The sequence below is a fragment of the Melanerpes formicivorus genome, unplaced genomic scaffold (genome assembly GCF_026170545.1).
Source record: "Melanerpes formicivorus ecotype bairdi unplaced genomic scaffold, bMelFor1.0.p_v2 SCAF_13, whole genome shotgun sequence".
Lineage (NCBI taxonomy): Eukaryota > Metazoa > Chordata > Aves > Piciformes > Picidae > Melanerpes > Melanerpes formicivorus.
The window spans coordinates 17,065,729-17,084,958 of record NW_027142365.1 but is presented as its reverse complement, the minus strand read 5'-3'; the positions used below and the strand labels follow the sequence as shown (position 1 = coordinate 17,084,958).

Below are 19,230 nucleotides of genomic sequence, written 5' to 3'. Positions count from 1 at the left end.
GGACCCATCTGGGAGTGTACCCCGATGGCCACCATCACAAGGTTTCAGTGGGGGAAACCTCACCCGGCCAGCTTGAAGTGCCCACCAGCCCTCACCCCACCAAGCCCTACTCCCTTTCCAGTGAACCCTGCCCTCAGCCAGCCCAGGGAGCCTGCCATGGCCCTCAGCTGCCTCAGTGCCCACCACAGCAGCAGTGCCCCTTCCCACTCTTCTCCACAGGCACCATGTGCTGCTACCCATCCCAGCACAGCCCTTCTGTGCCTCACACCAACTCCTGCCTCAGGGCCAACTTCTCTCAAGCCCCACGAGCTGTCTTCCCCCCACTTCTTACCTCAAAGTACCCCCTCCACCTGAGGACAACCACCTTGGCCTCCACCCTGATGCCTCACAGCACCATGTGGCAGCAGCTCCTCCATCTTGAGACCCTACCAGGAGAGGTAATGGTAGACAGCCCGTTGCTCACCCACCTCTTCTTGACCAGCCCCTCCTGCCAAGCAGCCTTGAACAGCAGCCCTCTTCCACCACCACAGCCCCCATCAGATGGCTGAGCCTCAGGCTGCCATGGTGATGGCTGCCTGGAGACTCCAATAGGTGCAGTGAGTCCTGTTGCCGCAGGCCCAAACCCACCGGCTTGAAAGCAAATGCTGTGTGCACATGTGTGCGTATAGACATGGATGTGCACATACACACATACACCTCTACAGTACCTGTTGCTTTGTATCATTCTCACAGAAATCTCTCCATTGATGTGTAAGCAAAACCTGGCTGTCACCAAGCAAGGCAAAACGAAGTTACCCTGATCTAGGGCCAGAGCCACTTCAAAAGCAGTTATTAAAAACCAGAAAGACATGCCAAAATCACCAGCTGTAATCTCACAAACTTTTTATAAGGGATTTAAACTTCAAAAGTGAATTTGTAAAGTTTTTTGTATGCTTTTCTCAGACTCAGCACTGCTTTGGTTTTACTACCATGGAGCAGCCCTTGATGCAGCAGTTTGAAACGGGAGCAAAAAATCATTGTGCACCCCAAGTAATACTGAGGACCCATCAAATTTCTGTTCCAGCCACTGGGTAGTCCAATCCTGCCTCTGCCAAAGACAAAAATACCCCAGGCTTTTGCCATTGGTGTCACTGGCTGCAAGATCAAGCTGCCCACAGCAGCAAGGTTTCACAAACTGGTTAAGTGCTATGATAAAGACTCTGGGACACAGTGATCTTATTATACTCAGCAGGGACAAAAAGTTCCACTCAATTTAATGCACAAAATCATTTCAGCAACTGTTTTCCCCTTTTGCTGTCACATGGGTCCTCTGGAAATTATTTAAAACAATATAGAAATACAAAATGTCAGCTTGACATCCTGTCATTTCAGCTAGTGTTCTATACAAGGAACTAAAAAGAACACCATAAAATCTAACCAATAATATCAAAATCCACAGGCAAGTAACTACCCTTCTATGTGCTGACCAGTAGTCTTGCTGATGGTTGTTTGAAACACAAGTTAGGAGTAATTGCAAAAGGAACAACCTTTCCAAAAGGAACAATCTTTCCGTAATCAAACCAATGTGTAGGGACACTTTTGGCTTACAGCACCAGAATGAAGGCATTTACCATCCTTCCTACTTTTGTACTGATGTGGAGGCATAAGCATGACCTTGTCTTTTTTTTTTTCCCTCCATTGGAGAGGTTATCCAGAGGGTAGAGGGGTGCTGGGCTCCCACAAGCAGTTTCCTACAAGACAAGAGATCTCCCATGCTTTTGCAGCAGTGTTACCGTGTAAGGGATAGTCGCAGTCACAGTCTGGCCCATCTAATCCATTAACCCAACCAGAGATCAATTCCTCAGAGAAGTCTATCCCATTTTTTAAGGATGACTTTGTTACCAGCGTTGTAAATCTAGCAGTAAACTGTTGAGAAACTCTATCCTCTCTCAAATTTAAAAGAGCTTTGCAGAAAACAGATCTTGGGGGATAGGGAGACACAGGGAAATCTGCCTCCAAATATTTCAAAGAAGAGTTTTTTCTACCTGGAACTGGGAACACATTGTTGTATTTTTGGATAGTCATGTGAGTAGCACAGTTTTAGAATGTTGTTTTTACCATTATTTTGAAAAACCATGGTCACTTTCAAATAAAAAATACAGGCAGGAATATTTTTGTCGTGGTTGCATCTTCAGACATACATATTTATAACTCTCCATTCCCTTGAATGCTCCACATAAATAGCTGCTCAGTGCTTGTCATGTTATATGTCTTGCAGATCGTAAGAACAAAACAAAACCAACAAAGAAACAATGCCACAAATAATATTTAAAAATCCAAGCTGCAAACATAAAAGATAAATGTCCAGGCATTCACTGGGAGCAACCACAAATTTGAAAGCACTGAGACTGAGCGATGCTTTGCTTTTCTCGTGTGTAAGGGATCCAATATAACGGATGTCATGCCACTGGGGAGAAAATGACTTAAAACTTGCAGGGTTTTTTTATGTAAGTGTATTTTATAGTGGGAGGCTAATTAAAAACAAAACAAAACAAAACAAAACCCAAATCATCTTTACCTCTGTAATAAAGTTCTAGCCTGCAAAAGCTTCAGTAAGGGACTAACCTTAATTTCTTCTCGCCAGTCACACAAACCTGGTCATAGTCACAGTTATATACACCCTGTCACAGGGCCCAAGGGTCAGTATCTACTAATTCCAGTGGCTACTGTTACAATATTCAACCAACAAAAGTTTCAGATCAGAAGCTGAAAGTTTGAGACATTTATGAGTGAGAACAGAGGCTCCTAATTTAAAACGTCTGTGACCTTACTATAGCATTTGGGGGTTCAGAATGTTCTTATGTACTCTGCCTAATGCTGCAGTTTTACAAGACTCCCTCACTTCCAGTTGTAAAACTATGGATTGATTTACATTAAATGTCAATTATGAAGAATAGATCTCTGAGAAAAGCAGATTTCCATGACTGTTTGAACGAGTAACAGGCAAAATAGTTTCTCCTTAGTGCAAAAGCAGGATAAAAACCTGTGGCTAACCCTTAATTCCAGCTGTTAGCTACCATTTTTCACAGCTGTGTGTACTTCTTTTTCAGAAAGTGCTGTAAATCAGAACGATTCTGTACTTGTCAATGATAACTCTCTTTAGGTAAAGTAATCTTATCACAGGATTATATTCTTATACATAAGAATTATGTCTCTTAATCAAAGATAGATTGATACTCACATGGGCCTGTTATTCAGAGAGTAACAAAACATATTCAAATGTAGCTCTGGGCAGCCTGATCTAGTTGAGGATGTCGTTGCTTACTGCAGAAGGGGGTTGGACTAGATGATCTTCGGAGGTCCCTTCCAACCCAGACCTTTCTATGATTCTATGATCTAAAATCACTGGAAGTCTTGCATGCATAATTGCCTTCTTCATGCATGATATAATAACGAAAAAATACCACCTACTCCTGCTCCCACTGAAATCAGGGGCACAGTCCCATTTACGTCGCTCACAACTGGATTAGAGCTGGAAATTAGTGTTTGAGCTTTTGAAAACTCCTTAAAAACAGGTATCATATGTATCTTAGTAACCCAAGTCATTCCACAACTTATTGGAGATACCTTTTTTTTTTTTCTTTCCTTCATAATTAGCCCAAAGAATTAAAACAAAACTCAGGAAAGTGTGGACATACAGAACATTTCCCATCATTTCTATTTAGCCATAAGTTTCATCCATAATTACAGCTCAGAGTATAAGAATCCCACTCAGAAACCTGGTGCATCTAACCATTTTCATTAGGAAATTACTTAATAAATGACAGAATGAAATGGAAATGAAAGGCCTGCACACTGGGATATATCTCATTTTCTCTGATGGGAATTAGTGTCTTACTGATGAGCAAAATCTTTCTTTATTTAATCATGTGCACCTACAGTAATATAACCATAAAATCTCTGTGAGCAATTATGATCAAACCTTCAGCCCTTATGCAGCCAAAACAGCCACAGTGATGTTGCCTGAGGTTCTCACTCGAAATGTTCCAGCAGCTTTGCTGATAGAAGCAATATTAATAAATGAACTGACAACGAAATCATTACAGCAACGTATTTTTAATAGCATGCAAAAGTTTAATGCAGTTACCTAGCCATGTTTGTGCATCAATGGCCATGCAAGTCTCAGAACAGGAAGGCAAAGAGCAACCCGAGTTCTTTATATGGATTCTGCTTCAGATAAAACCAGTCCCATTTTATTCAAAGTATTAAAAGCCCATGAAGTTTTAGTGAGAAAGAACAGTGCAATAACTCAAGAAAATGAATGCCACAAGCAGCTTTTCCTCTCTTTTTGACTACAATGGTCCCTTCCCTTCCCTTCCCTTCCCTTCCCTTCCCTTCCCTTCCCTTCCCTTCCCTTCCCTTCCCTTCCCTTCCCTTCCCTTCCCTTCCCTTCCCTTCCCTTCCCTTCCCTTCCCTTCCCTTCCCTTCCCTTCCCTTCCCTTCCCTTCCCTTCCCTTCCCTTCCCTTCCCTTCCCTTCCCTTCCCTTCCCTTCCCTTCCCTTCCCTTCCCTTCCCTTCCCTTCCCTTCCCTTCCCTTCCCTTCCCTTCCCTTCCCTTTCCTTTCCTTTCCTTTCCTTTCCTTTCCTTTCCTTTCCTTTCTCCTTTCCTTTCTCCTTTCCTTTCTCAAGATGAAAAATGCACTGGCTTGGAATGTTTATTTGAACCAGCTGTATGGTATTACTATAGAGAGTCAGGAAGTTAATATATTCTTTGGAAGTCCAGTATCATAATAAGTTATTCTAGCAGCCATGGTGAATGAACAGGGGACATGCAATGTGATTTGGCAGCTCCAGCACACACACTGCACACACTCCTAAATTCAAGCTCCACCGCAGCTGGAAGTTACCAGCACTAGGCCTTGCTTGTAATGAGAAAAGGGACTGACAGAAATAGAGCAAAATCAGAACCAATATCAACACTTCCTAGCACACATAATGGGACTGAGCCTCTCTGAAATTAACAGAATGAAATCTGACTGAGATTCATAGATTCATAAAATGGTTTGGGTTGGATGGGACCTTAAAGGTCATCTATTTCCAACCTCCTGCCATGGGTAGGGACACCTCCCACCAAGCCAGGCTGCTCAAGGCCTCATCCAACCTGGCCTTGAACACCTCCAGAGAGGGGGGATCCACAACCTCCCTGGACAACCTGTTCCAGTGTCTCACCATCCTCACTGGAAAGAATCCCTTCCTAATAATCTAAATCTGCCCTCCTCAAGCTTCAATCCATTCTCTCTCATCCTATCACTACAAGCCCTTGTAAAAAGTCCCTCCCCAGCTTTCTTGTAGACCCCTTCAGTTACTGGAAGGCTTCTATAAGGTCTCCCTTGGAGCCTTCTTTTCTCCAGGCTGAAGAGCCCCAACTCTGAGATCTGTCACATAACAGGATCAGTCTCACCATGTGGGACACCTCTTTTAATTCATGATAGTATTTTCATCTGGTCTTTTGTCTCTTATGATTTCTGCCACTGTGTCCTGATTGCTATAGTGCTGGCAATGCCATGATGTGAAGCAAGGGAATATGGGAGAAATCTCTATGTTGTCAGAAATTCCCATGGCAGGCTGGTGTGCAGGGTGGGTTGTAGGGAAGGAAGGTTGTATAGCCAGATATTCTGGTTAAGAACAGCCACTAAATCTGTTTATATTCTGAATCTCTTCTCTCTCATAAAACTATTAATGGTGAAATCTTTCATACCACTGCAATCAATCTCTCTGTAATTATTTAATAGCTATGCTGAGGCAAATCAAATTATTCTCATAATCAGGGATAATATACAACACATTTTGCAATCTATCAAATAGAAGATCACTTACTTGTACTATTAGTGTCTAAAGATTGTGGTGGGTTGACCCTGGCTGGACGCCAGGTGCCCACCGAAGCCACTCTATCACTCCTATCCTCAACTAGACGGGGGACAGAAAACATAAGGAAAGGCTTATGGGTCAAGATAAGGACAGAGAGATCACTCACCAATTACCACCATGAGCACAACAGACCTGACTTGAGAGCGGGGAAAAATTATCTTATTGCCAATCAAATTAGATTAGGATAATGAGAAGTAAACCCAAATCTTAAAACAGCTTCCCCCCACCGCTCCCTTCTTCCCAGGCTTAATTTTACACCTGATTCTCAACCTTCTCCCTGCCAGCCTCACAAGGGGGACACAGAGTGGGGGTTGTGGTCAGTTCACCACATGTTGTTTCTGCTGCTCCTTCCTCCTGAGGGGGAGGACTCTTCACACCTTCTCCTGGTCCAGTTTGGGGTGGCTCCCACAGGAGACAGTCCACTGCAAACTTCTCCAGTGTGAGTCCTTCACATTGTTGGTGGTTCTTCATGAACTGCTCTGGTGTGGGTCCTATCCACAAGGGTGTAGTCCTTCAGGAACAGACTGCTCCACTGTGGGACTCCTACAGAGTTACAAGTCCTCCCAGCAAAACAGCTCCAGGATGGGCTCCTCTCTCCGTGTGTCCACAGGTCCTTCCAGGAGCCCACTCCACAGCAGGTTTCCCATGCGGTCACAATCTCCTTTGGGTGCATCCATCTGCTTGGCATTGGGTCCTTCATGATACCTGCTCCACCATTAATCTCCGTGTTAGTGAGGGCTGCAGGGGGACAGCCTGCCTCACCATGGTCTTCACCGCTGGCTGCGGGGGAATCTCATCCCTTCCTCCTTCTTCTTCACTGACCTAGGTGCCTGCAGAGCTGTTTCTTTTGCACACTTTCACTCCTCTCTCCAGCTGCAGTTGCTGTTGTGCAGGGAGTTTTCCCCCTTTCCTAAATATGTTACCACAGAGGTACTACCACAGTCACTGATGGCTCGGCCTTGGCCAGTGGCAGGTGCATCTTGAAGCCAGTTGGCATTGGCTCAATCTGCCACAGGGGCATGTGCTCAAAGAACCCACCCTTGTAGCTCTACCACCAAAACCTTCCTTGTCAAACATAATCCAAAGATGAACTACCGTGCTTCAGCATTATTAGTTTTATGACAGTAACTGTAAAGTAACTACTTAAAGCTAGGTGCTACATTTTGAGGCTAGATGGTTATTTTGGTGTCAAGACCGTGCAGGAACATAAATTATGACACTGCAACATCAGGAATAAGAGGGTAAATTAAAGTTATCATGGCAGATGTTTTGATTTTAAATCTACATTCTCTTGCTAATGTCACAATCTTCTGGTTGCCTAAATACGGATTACTGCTGTTATCAGCCACATCCCATCATTCTTAGGCAACTTTCCCAAAAGGGGAAAGGGGAATTTTCTTTGAGTGACAGATGCAGAGTAGTGACAGATGCAGGATTCACTATTTTTTATCCTCTGTCCACCATGTAAAATATCATGCTGTTCAGGAACACTTCTTAGCAGACAAGGACAAAAGCCTCTCCTGAAAATACCACTTTCACCAAACTTTTTTTTTTTCCCCTTCACAGAGCAATACAGACCTTCAAAATTAACTGAATGTGCAAAGAACTTGTCCGAATTTCTTCATGCTTTAATCTTTGTGCTTTAAGCCACTGTATCTTTGCTTTTCTTAAATGGCATAAACAATGTATTTTCCAAAATAGGACCAGAGGTGTATCATGGTTTAGTTAATTGAAGTAGCCTAGCCATTAAATGCAGAAAAATACAGATCTGTTACTCACTGGTGTAGTTGGCACAGATATGTAGATGCCAGCTTGTGCTGTGAGATGTTCTGGACCGAAATATTAACATGATCCATTGTCCTGTAAATAATAGATTAAGCAAACACATACTCTGGTGTGTGCTTACTTTTTATAACAGATACTGTGTCCCTGATAGAACAATTCTGAAGTTTACCAGGTATTTTACTATACTCACAGAGTATTTAAAAAGTAGACTAGATAATACTCTTTTGGGTCTGGTATAGGATGTTCTACATTCTGACTACATTTTTTTCCCCCAGAGGATTGTAATGTAGCCGTAAAATATCAGTTTAAACAATGAAATTAGATTACTGCCATAGAATGCATGCTTGGTTCCATTTCTATAGGCAAAATCCTTATGGCATTTTTCCAATGGAATGTGGCATGGTGGACCCAGTGATGTGGGTGGGTGGGTGGATGGTGTGAAGCACAAAGCAGGATTCTACCTCCAAGCCTGAGCATCATGACTTGCTCATCCTGATCAGCTCTGCAACTTCATTGTGTGTACAGCCTAGAGGTTTGGGAAGTTCCAACACTAGTGAAAATAACAGGTGATTCAACTCCAGCATTCTTACTTTCTCCTCCCACTGCTGTTCTTCATAGCCACATTCAAGAAATGTTGCACTGCCTCCCAAATAATGGTCTCCAGTTTTACTCTGCCTCATGAGAAGCTGGGGAAATCAGACCAATCCTAATGTTAACTGTGCAGAGTTCTTTTGCACTTGGAGCATGGCCAGTGGCTGGGAAATGAAGGCCATGGGGAAACAGGGGAGAGGGGAAAGGTTTCTGATGGTTTTCCCTGACACTGGGAGAACTCCACAGATGAATGCACACTTCTCAATCTCATCATACAGCATGAGAGAAAAATCCTACCACAGAACCTCCTGGGGTTTCCAGCCTCTCTAAAGGGCTTTGCCTTAGAGAGGACGCCTTAACATGAACAGATGTGATAACAAATGACCTTTAGAATTGTACCCTGAGAGGTGTTGACCATTTCCTGGGAGCTGTTCATCCTCCTGTGTTCCTGACTTCAGACTGGAAACCTTGAGATCCCGCCTTACAAATACAAAAGGTCAACAAACAAGACAAAGAAAAACAGAGCACAAGACTTAGAACTAAAATAAAGCAGGGGCAAACCCAGAGTACATGTATGTTTTAAGAGTCCTCCTTTGCTTTTAGAAAGAAAAATCAAGATGCAAAGCCAAAACTCAGTAGTATCTTCATCCTCAAATCAAGGGGGAAAAAAATCTGTGAGGGGCAGAAGTCTGTCAAATGCTAATACAATGAAAACTGGGTTCAAAGATACTAAGTTTTTATTCCAATCCAAATTGCACCAAATGCATGTTCCTGTGAGTGTGCCCAGATATGCTGGGCAGCATGAAACCCCATCTTTCCCAATGCCTGCTTATAGGGTAAGTGGTGCACACAGAAAGCAGAGCACCTAGGGAAATCCAGAGGAGAGGCTGTGGATGCAGTCCTGCTTCCACAAGCATGAGAGGGGAAGATGGGAGATTGTTTATTTGTTCCTCTTGGAATTCACCAGCTACAGTGACAACTTTCTCAGCACTGATTTCTTGTAAAGCTCCTTGAAATCAAGACTATGACCACATCCCATGACTAGCATGAAGCTAAAGCCACATTTCACCCATATGCTCTCTTAGGTTTATGTTGATGAGTTCAGGCTGTCTCAAATAAGTCTCCTTGGGGGAAAAAAAGGATAAAAGAATAACAATATACTCACTGGCATTCCATTTTTAAGGCAAGTTTGGGAAAAAAGTGCTACTACAATGACAGGCTGCATCTCATTCATTGCCTGTGAGAGGCAGAGAAGACAAAAAGGGGAGGGGGAAGCAGGAGACGGAATGAGACAGAAAGCAGAAGCAGAAACAAAGATGCAGTATCTGGAGACAAAACGAAAGGAGGGATGTGCAAGAGATGCCTCTTCCTACATTTGTTAAAAATAAACACGCACTCAGACCGTAAAGCTGACATGAAAAGCACAGGCAGGCTTATTTGGTTTTATCCCTTCAAGCAGTGAAATGATTTTCTTTATGATTTTTTCCCTGTCAGTTCCTGTCCTTTCCTCGCAATGCCTTCTCCCTTCTCGATCGTCTTTTCTCCTTTCTCTATTCAGTGACATCTTGCTTTGTTCCTTTTCCTTTGCTTCTGTCTGCTTCTTTCTTCCTCTTCCTTTCTTCTCTCGCTGTCCCTTGTCTTTTTTGTCTTGCTCTTTCTCTCCCATGTGTTCCCCGAGCACATGAAAATCATGATCACAAACAGTGGAAAAACATATTTTTTTGTCCTGGTGCTTCTTTTCTATCCCCATGTGGTTTTGTGTGCTGTAGCTCTGTTAGGGTTTAAATCCACATGGGGAAGCCACTTGTACTCTCATGTGTTTTAGAACTATCTACAGTAGCACGCGGCAGGAAAAACATGTGGGAAGGGAATGTGTTGGAAAAGTGGCTTGTACTCCCTCCAACACATGGGCCACATTTAACAAGGTCAAGGGACAAGTGTGGCTCACAGGCATTAGTTTGACCGCTGCTAATAAAAGGATCATGCATTCTTCTTCCTTTTACCTGCACACACTCTGCAGCTAATCACTCACCCGAATGCATCTTGCGGAGTTTCGGTTGTCTAGCTTTATTTTTAGGCTAGACAATCAGCTTAGAGTATTTTAGGAACAGATTAGCATATCTTTTTTCCTGAATTGACAATTCCAAGATAATGAAGGGGTGTAAATGTAACAAGAGAGGAAACCCTTCCCCCCCCCCCGCTTTGTCTTCCCTCCTGCACGAAAGCATCACGCACACTGTGACTGAGCAGACGAGCATGGCTGTTAAGCTAGCTGGCTGTTCCTAAGGCAGATACTTTCTGCTGAGGGTTCCTTCTGAACTTTCCTGCTACAAGACCAAATTCACACAAAGTGTCTGTGAACTGTTGGTTCACGTTATGCACATTTTGACACCTTTCAGCTGGCTTTCACAGATTTTCCAAGCACCTGTTCCAGTACAACCTGTCTTTTTGGCAGCAACCAGTACCAGTAAGCCCCTGATTTTCTTTCCTCCTTCACTCAGCTGTTTCTAACAATGTACATGTCAAAAAATATAATGAAGTGAAAGGAGACAAATGCTGTCCAGCTCTTCTAGATATCAGACCACACTTCCTGCAGGGAAAAAAAAAATGTTCACATTGTTACACAGACTTACTAAGCCGTTCTTGCCTGTCAGTCATTTCTTGGGGGAAAGGTCCAGCTCACTTGCAAGCAGGCTGTTTGCCATGTGAACAGATGGGCACGAGCTTCGACAGCCAAGAAATAATGGATCAAACTTTGAAATTTGTTGCTCACTCTCCACTCCAGTAGTTTCTAATTGGCCTCAATGGAACTTTATGGCTGTAAAAATGGTGTAATGGCAACAACATTTGACTGAACAAATACACACCCCGTGTAGGTGCCGTGAGCGTGCTTCCGGGCTGACACTATCGCGACAATGTTGTCACTGAATGTCTGGTGCAAGCTGACGTAGCTTTCTGAGGTTAACGTGTTCCTGTGTGATGAAAGGGAGCATCTAATAGCATTAGATTTTGAATGGCAGTCTAAGATAAAGTATTTTGTCTCAAAAGATCTTTTTAAAGAAATACAAATATAACCATTTAATCAAAGAATGGGTTCATTACTGTCTTATAATAAGCATAAGGCGAGAGGAGGTAATGACACACTGTTTATAATACATTGTCTAAAATTATTATCACCTCTGTGACAAATATTGCTAAAGATTTAAGACAGCAATTTGACCAAAATTAAATTATATTTGATTGTCACTAACAGATCAAGAAAATAAACTTTCTTTTAGAAGAACGGTCTCCCAGCTTTCTAAGTGCTGCTATGGCAATACACATTCACCCTAAATTCCTGTGTACCGAGTGAAAATACAGGCTCTGAAACAATGCAGATTAACCTTTGCGTCTCATTGATGCACTCCTGTAGTTCTGGGTTTGTATCATCAGCAGTTTGAATTGTGACTGAAGAAATGCTCACTTCACCTATGACTTCTTACACTTCATATTGGTTGTACATAGCTTTGCAGTTTTAACTCTGTCTTTCTGTTACCGTTTTGACTGTATCAACATCTTACTGTGTTAACTAATACCAGTAGTCACAAAACAGGATCTTAACATTTAGTTTATGCTGTAATGAGAATTTCTTGCCTTGTGCCTCGTCCTTGTATCCATTTTGACAGGTTCCTGATGCATTTGCAAAAATAGTTGAAAGGTTCTCTGAGGTGCACCTCAGAGCAATGTGAAGCAATGATGATCAGAATGGGTGCTACCTTTAACAAGGCATTGTATGTTTAAAAAAATCACACATACAGTAAATGTAGATACAGTATTTTTGAAAGCATCTACGCAACCCATCTCATTAATTATCTTAGGGGGAAGAAAAAAACAAAGCAAAGCAATTTCCCAGGATCTCTTCCAATTTTTCTCCACCACCTCAGGCCCAGTGCTATTTGGTATGGGCAGATTAGGGTAGCTGATGATTCCTATTGATTTAAATGTTGTGCTAGGAAGCCTAAATCCCCAAGAGCAATAGAATCTCCCCTATCACTATCCTACTGCTTATTGACCTAATTCACTAACCAACCATCAGGGGTTTCTCTCACAACAAATAAATCTTGCATGAAACAGACAGTACATGGAAACTTGTAGTTTTCGGTGGTGTTGCCAAGATAATAAACTTAGGGTCACCAAAGCTTTCCTCTTTGTTTTCTCAGACTGACCGTTATGTCATGTACCATTTAAAAATGGGCAGAAAAGACAACTGTATTTTTAACATCAAAACTATTTCTACAGTCTGAAATAAACTCCTATAAATGATGCAGACAATCAAGCAGGTGTAAAATGCTCTGTATTTCCATGCTCTGATTAGCCCCTCAGTTATTGCTGGAACTGGTGCTTATGGTCTAATGGTTGCATCATTACAACCACAAACTCAGACCCAGTGTTTACTCCTCAAAAGTCTGTTAGTTAGCAAACTTCCTCTTTAATTAATTGAGCCAAACAAGTCAAGGATGATACAGGGTTTGCTGTGCTGTTGAGTCTCAAAGGGCAGTCTTTTAAACTAAAACTTTTAACCCAGGCTCAGCAGATGCCTGCAAATGAACTTCACTCTAGGTGATTTTACTGGGTTGAATACCTCACTTGTTTAGATGTAAAAGCCAGGAGTCTAAACTCTGTGTCTCTGTAAAATGTGGTTGTCACTAGATATGAAACATGTTCACCAAAAGAGAACACAAAAATTAGACTATATAACAAAAACCCCTTCATGCTACTTTAATAGGCAGGTCTGCTTCAGAGGAGAGGCCTAATTCTGCTCCCAGTGAAGTTAATTAGAGTAACAGCAAACTCCTAAATTCCTGTTCCTCTCATCAATATATAGTTAAGCTTTTATCAATGTAATTTGAAGCAGTATCATAAGCAATAGATGCTAATTTATAATTGTTGATATTATCAAAGCAAGATCATTTGCAACCATAGGTAACTGTGCCAGATTTTTATCACATTATAAAGGTTAACATAAGTGTTACAAGAGACATCAATGCGCTACGCACACTACGTTTGCTTCTGGTTAGATAAGTATGCTTTGTAGTAGTTGATATTCCCTCTAGATAATGGATATGGGCCAGATTCCTTGCTGACATAAAGCAGTATGTGTAACTTGAAGGCAGATATGCTGATTTACGCTAGCTGCAGATCTAGCCCTAGTATCTTTAGATACAATAAACCACCTTAAATAAATCCATTTCCTAACTATTACTCAGCTATTCCTCACTATTGCCAAAAGGGAACCGCGAATGCCAAGGGCTGCAGGATTTTATTTATCAAAGCTTCTTTTGAGGCGTCTATCATTTTGGCGTGCAAGCCTTGCTTCATGATGAGAATCAAACGTTTTCATGAGACAGCAGGATTAATTCTAAAACAAACCAAAAAAAGAAAGAAGAAAATAAAGCAAGCAAAGGCACAGAGTGCTTGTTCATGCTGTAATATCTGTTCCAGCTGATTTTTTAACAAAAACTGCACATTATGTTAGCAGATTTAGATACTTTTGCTGCTCTGGTACTGCTGAACTGTATATAGAGCATTAGAAATGTTAGAACATGCATCTCTTTAAATACTGGATTCCTGATAGCTCACTGTTTGTATTTCTGTATTTATCTACCTTGATAAGAAGCTAACTAAGTGCAGAGCTGGGAAGATCACATTGCTGTTGGTTATATAAATACAACAATTTTTTTTTTTTGCCAATTAGGTGCTATGCTAAACAACGTTTTGGAGTCCTGACATTAAATATCTGGCAACAAACAGTACCTAAAACACACAGCCTAATTTCCCTTTGAGGTTTATCTACTTTTACTTACATTTGCTGGATGTCAGCTTATTATAATTACTCTCCTAGACACATCTCTAGCACTAATGTGACAGACTGTGAATGTTTCCTGACAATAGAGCACAATATCCTCTTTGCAGGTTTCCTCTAGCAAGGCTACAATCTTACCATCGAGTGTATAAACATGTAAAATGGCTTACCTAAAACACAGACAAATTTCGTATGTATTTGGTTTACTGTTTAAAAGCTTGCAGGAATTATACATTTCTCTATAAACCAAAAAAATCAGGCTAGATGTAAAGTACTTCGGGTACTATGCGTGACATCTGTATCTGAGGGCTGCCCAAGTAGCAAGGGCAATAGGTGCAATTTCCAGGGGGCAGTAAATGATAGCAGGTCATTTGAAAAGCAACAAAAATAGTCACTGAAAAGCTACCACCGAGAAATGTTGATTACGAAGAGAGAACACCAATATAATCACTGAGAAGCATTTCCTAGCATTGGTATGTAGATGACAAACTAGGTTCATCTGTGACACAGGACTAGACACGGAATTACAGTAGTAGTTCCACTAAAGCAGCAGGAATCTTTGTATTTCTCCATCAGGCATTAAAGGCAGCATCTTTTGTGTAGGCCTCATTTATAAAACCCCATGAATTTAGTCAAAGACACTTGAGTTTTATCTGAAGAAAGAGCAAATGCATTATGAACTCCATAGCTTTATTTCTCTGTGAGAGAAAGAGAATGACTGAAAACTCAGTAAATAGAGAGCTTCCACTTCATCAGAAGGACTTTAAAATTTTGTTGAGACACACAAGAAGACAAAGCTGCTATCCTGGAGGGTGTACTGTACAGTACTTCACATGCCTGAATCCTTACCTCCTTTTTTTAGCTCAGGTTTTTGTGTCATCTTAGACATAAAATGTTCAAACTGCCCGTGTTATTTATTATTACTAATTCCTGAGAAATAATGACATACAACTGCAAATAATTGGTAAAACAGTTTTGAGCTGATATATGTTCTAATAAAATAAGGGCAAAATGGAACTTGTACATTATGTAAGATTTTTCTCAAACCGTAAGAAATCAGAGGAGCAATGATGTTTTTAAACACGCAGGACTTCTTTGGCTGCCTCTAATCCTGAATACCCAAATAAGGACTGAAATAGTAATAGCCTAAAAGTGTGTAATTTAAATGTGAAAGGTCTAAGGTTTTTGTTGGGGTTGTTTTGGGGTTTTTTTTTTGGTTGGTTGGTTGAGGGTTTTTCACAGCCTAATATGTTGCTCCTTTCACACACGAGGGGAAAATCAGAAGATTTTCAGTCTTGACAAATAGAAGCTAAAGTCAAGTCAGAATAAAGGCAATCCAAAGGTAAATAGATAAACCCTGCTTATTTTAAAATAAATTAATGCCACTTCATTAAAAACAACAACAACAACTATCTAGTATAAAAAAGGTTTTCCAGGTTAAACTTGGACTAAAAATTATTAAATGCCTAATAAAAATTTATTCAGCTAGTACAGGGTTTCCCTTCTGAAATAAATCAAGAGCTTCCACATATTTAATTAAAAAGCTAATTTCCTTTGCTCATAATCAGAACTATTTGTGAGCAAACAGAGTATGCTTTATTGAATAGTCCTTGTCTGTAGCCAGACAATGCATTTATTTAAATTAAGACATGCCAAAAAAATGCTGGAAGTACAAAGTATTCTTTTTTTTTGTTTATATATATAGCATTTGTGATAAGTATTGCACTTTCACCAGAGGTGAGGGCTGTCCCCAGCAATTGTATCAAATAAATAATCCATGCAATGGCTTGGTTTGAGGCAGTATTTTATTTACTATATTGCAATTTTGTGCCTGTGACATGAGAGAAAAAAAAAAATCCTGGGCCTTTTGGGATATGCAGACTCCTTTTTTTCTTTGGTGATATGATCATGTCAGTGATTGATATGAGTATCACTGTGTGGGGTTGGTTTTTTTTCCTTCAAATATGACTCCTGTAAGAAATAAAATTTGTAGAAAATAATTACTTACATTTTAATGCTCTTTTCTGCTTCAAATGTTGTATTCAGTAAAATGTATCTTATAACAAAGCAGGCTCAATAATAACTTAAAAGGAAAGCTCTAGGGGCATTCTGCTAATGTGTGGGTAAAACTCTTGGAAGTCAATAATAATTTTGCAGATAACTGACACTAGAATATCATCTTAAATCAATGTCCTTTACCTCTGTGAAGAGCAATGCACAGAAGAAAAATAATGGCTAACCTGAGGCTTTTCAGAAATACTTATTCCTGCTCTTAAATCTTAGAAATCAGTCCTCTGGACATGCAAAGTGATTATTCCCTTCATTTTGAACACTCACGTTGCTTTGTTTTGATTAACAAAGTACAAACTGTAAAACACAGCATCTTGCATGGACTGAGGTAGTTTGTTTCCCTGATTAATTAATATCTAAGTATTAATACATTTCCTTCAATAATTTCTTTATTCAATATACAGTTTAGCTTCCTCTTAGAAACTGTCATGAATGCATTGGGTTTTTAATGCCTATACGCTATGCATAAGTAGTAAAATATGATAGCAATCTGACAGTCTGACTCCATCTCAGGTCCTTTTTGGAGGGGACAAGGGAAAGAAAATTAGTCAGGCTGAGAGGGTGGGTAAAGAAATTGAGAATATAAATTTTGTGAGAAAACCCAGTTAAACTTAGACGTGCTACAAATTTTTGCAATGAATCTTTAGCAGTTGTTTTGTCTTTAAAGCTAGATTTTAATTCATAGATTTCAGTATGCTCTAAACAATAAGGGGGTGTTGAAGAATAAATTTCTGTGATGTGTGAGCATGCCATATGTGTAGATTTCTAACATTCTGGGGGTGACTATATTTTTTATAGCCTTGGTCTCTTTACCTTTGTAACTCCACATCTCTGAGCTTTGTCCTCTCCTCCATTTTATGTTTTTTTTTTCTTCTCCTCCATTTTATGTTGTATTTCCTTAGGTATCCTGTCTCTATTTGACAACCATAGAAAAAGATTAAGAAAGCCTTATTTTGCCAAGCCACCTTCCTGTTGCCATGTCTTTCTTTTTCTTCTGGCAAAATAAAAATTGCCAGGACTTCTGTCATCCCAAACCCTGAATTTCAGAGCTCATCAATTCAGTTGTATTAATTTTTTTGTGCCAAAGAATCAGTGATATTACTTCAAATCACGCCCCAAAACTCTAAGCATTCATTCTTCACAGTATCGTGAGGCCTAATATTGTACCTACACAACGTGCTAACATTAAGGGCCTGATCCTGCAGCCAGCATGATTTTTCCTTACGATCCTGGGCATAGCAGAGACCTAGGTATGCAAACACAGTGACCACACAACCCACGGTGCCAGGAGACTGAGAAAGCAGAATTAACCCAATTGCCTTCATCCTGAATCTGTACTGAAGGAGATGCACACCCTGACACGTCAAGAACTGTATTAATATCACAAAAGGTAATAAATAAATACAATAAATAACCCCAGCAATGATCTCAAGCACAGTGCAATTCAAATACACATAAAATGTGATGAAGTCTAAGCTTATTGTTCTTGCCACAACAAAACTTGAACTGGCCTCCAAAGCCGGACTAAGCTCTTAGATGGCTGATTGCAATTAGTGAGAGCTATGGATCCAGACAGAAAATCCTAACAGCTTTTTGATTAAATGAGCTACCAGTCAATTACTGTGAATAGTTCAGATGAAATGAAATGTGTTCCTTCAAAGCTTTTTCCTAGTGAGAAATCCAGTCCTCTGACAGCAATGTCAGCCTATAAATGGATCGCGGCGCTGCTTGGCAGATGATAGAAAGAGCAGACTCTGCTGGCTATTTAAAAGACATTGCTCTGGAATTTTGTACTTTGTGCGTACTGCTCGCTGACCTGCTCTCATTAGCAATGTTGTTTAAGATCGGGAACATGAAACATTTAAGGGAAATAGTTGGCTCTACTTTTCAAATGTTACCAATTTGGCAAGAATTTGCAAAGTCAGTTGGTTTTGCACTGTGTTGTCTGATCTGTATCTCCATTGGGAACAAAAGGACTGTCTTCTGGACATTATATAGGCATTATTTTATAACCGTGAAGCCGGCAGAGGCCTTTAGCTTGTACTGTACATTTTTGTTTAGGCTGAGCACCTTTCGACATTGCATTTCCTTATAAGAAATATTCAGCAGGGCTGTTCGTTCAGTGAAGATGGTCAGATTATGCAGTCATGTTCCTCTCCATTCAGAACAGTCACAGGTGAAGAAAAAGTCAGTGTCTAAAAGATTTTGAGCATTTCAGCTCCAGAAGTTGTAGACATCGTGATTTATGTGATACGTAGTAAGGCTTTACTAATGTTTGATTAGCTCAATCCTAGCTGAGGTATAAACATTGTTCCATTGTTTGCTTGTAAAACGTTTTGGGAGGACTGTGGTAGCATTTCAATGTTAAAAAACAACAGGGGGAAAAGGTAATACAACAGGTTAATGCTTCACATGAGGGATTTATTAGTAGCTTAAGATGGAGATGGTTTTAGAGAGCATTTGTGTGTCTCTGCTGTGCCGCCAGTGAAGGCTGTATGATCTCTCACCATTTTATTCATGTCAAAATGTGCAAGCTGCTTTATCAAAATCACAGAATCGTTTCAGTTGGAAAAGACCTTTAAGATGATTGAGCCCAGCCATTCCCTGACTCTGCCGAGGCTGGTGCCAAACCACGTCCCTCAGCACGTCTGTGTGTCATTGAAACACCTCCAGCGATGGCAATTCAACCACCTCCCTTGGGGAGCCTATCCCATAACCATCGAAGTAGTTTGATATGCAGATCTATAACCACAAGACTTGAGGGGTAAGGGGGAAGACGTATATAATTTAGGCGGGTGTTTCAGAAACAGAATACGCTCTGGGGAAGGGTATAAAGCGCTATTCCCCCGAGCTTTAAGCCTCGCAGAAATGTATATAGCTTGGATGTGCGGGCTGCAAAGCTTCACACCGAGATTTCCTGTGGCAGAACTGCTGATAAACCCTCGCTTCAATCCCCAAGGCCCGCGTGTGTATGCGTGTGTACATTCCACCACCGGGGGCGGGAGGAGACGCCGGTCGCCGAGGTCTCCGCGAGCG

General features: G+C 40.9%; 1 long non-coding RNA gene across 1 annotated transcript; it reads right to left on the bottom strand.

Annotated features, from left to right (window-relative positions):
• Window positions 1–15,936: 15,936 nt before the first annotated feature.
• LOC137445043 (uncharacterized) lies at window positions 15,937–19,061 on the bottom strand. The gene is made up of 3 exons (XR_010988319.1): window positions 18,702–19,061; window positions 17,008–17,107; window positions 15,937–16,095 (listed from the first exon to the last, which is right to left on the bottom strand). It is a non-coding gene; the product is annotated as an uncharacterized lncRNA (long non-coding RNA).
• Between the last annotated feature and the right edge of the window lie 169 nt (window positions 19,062–19,230).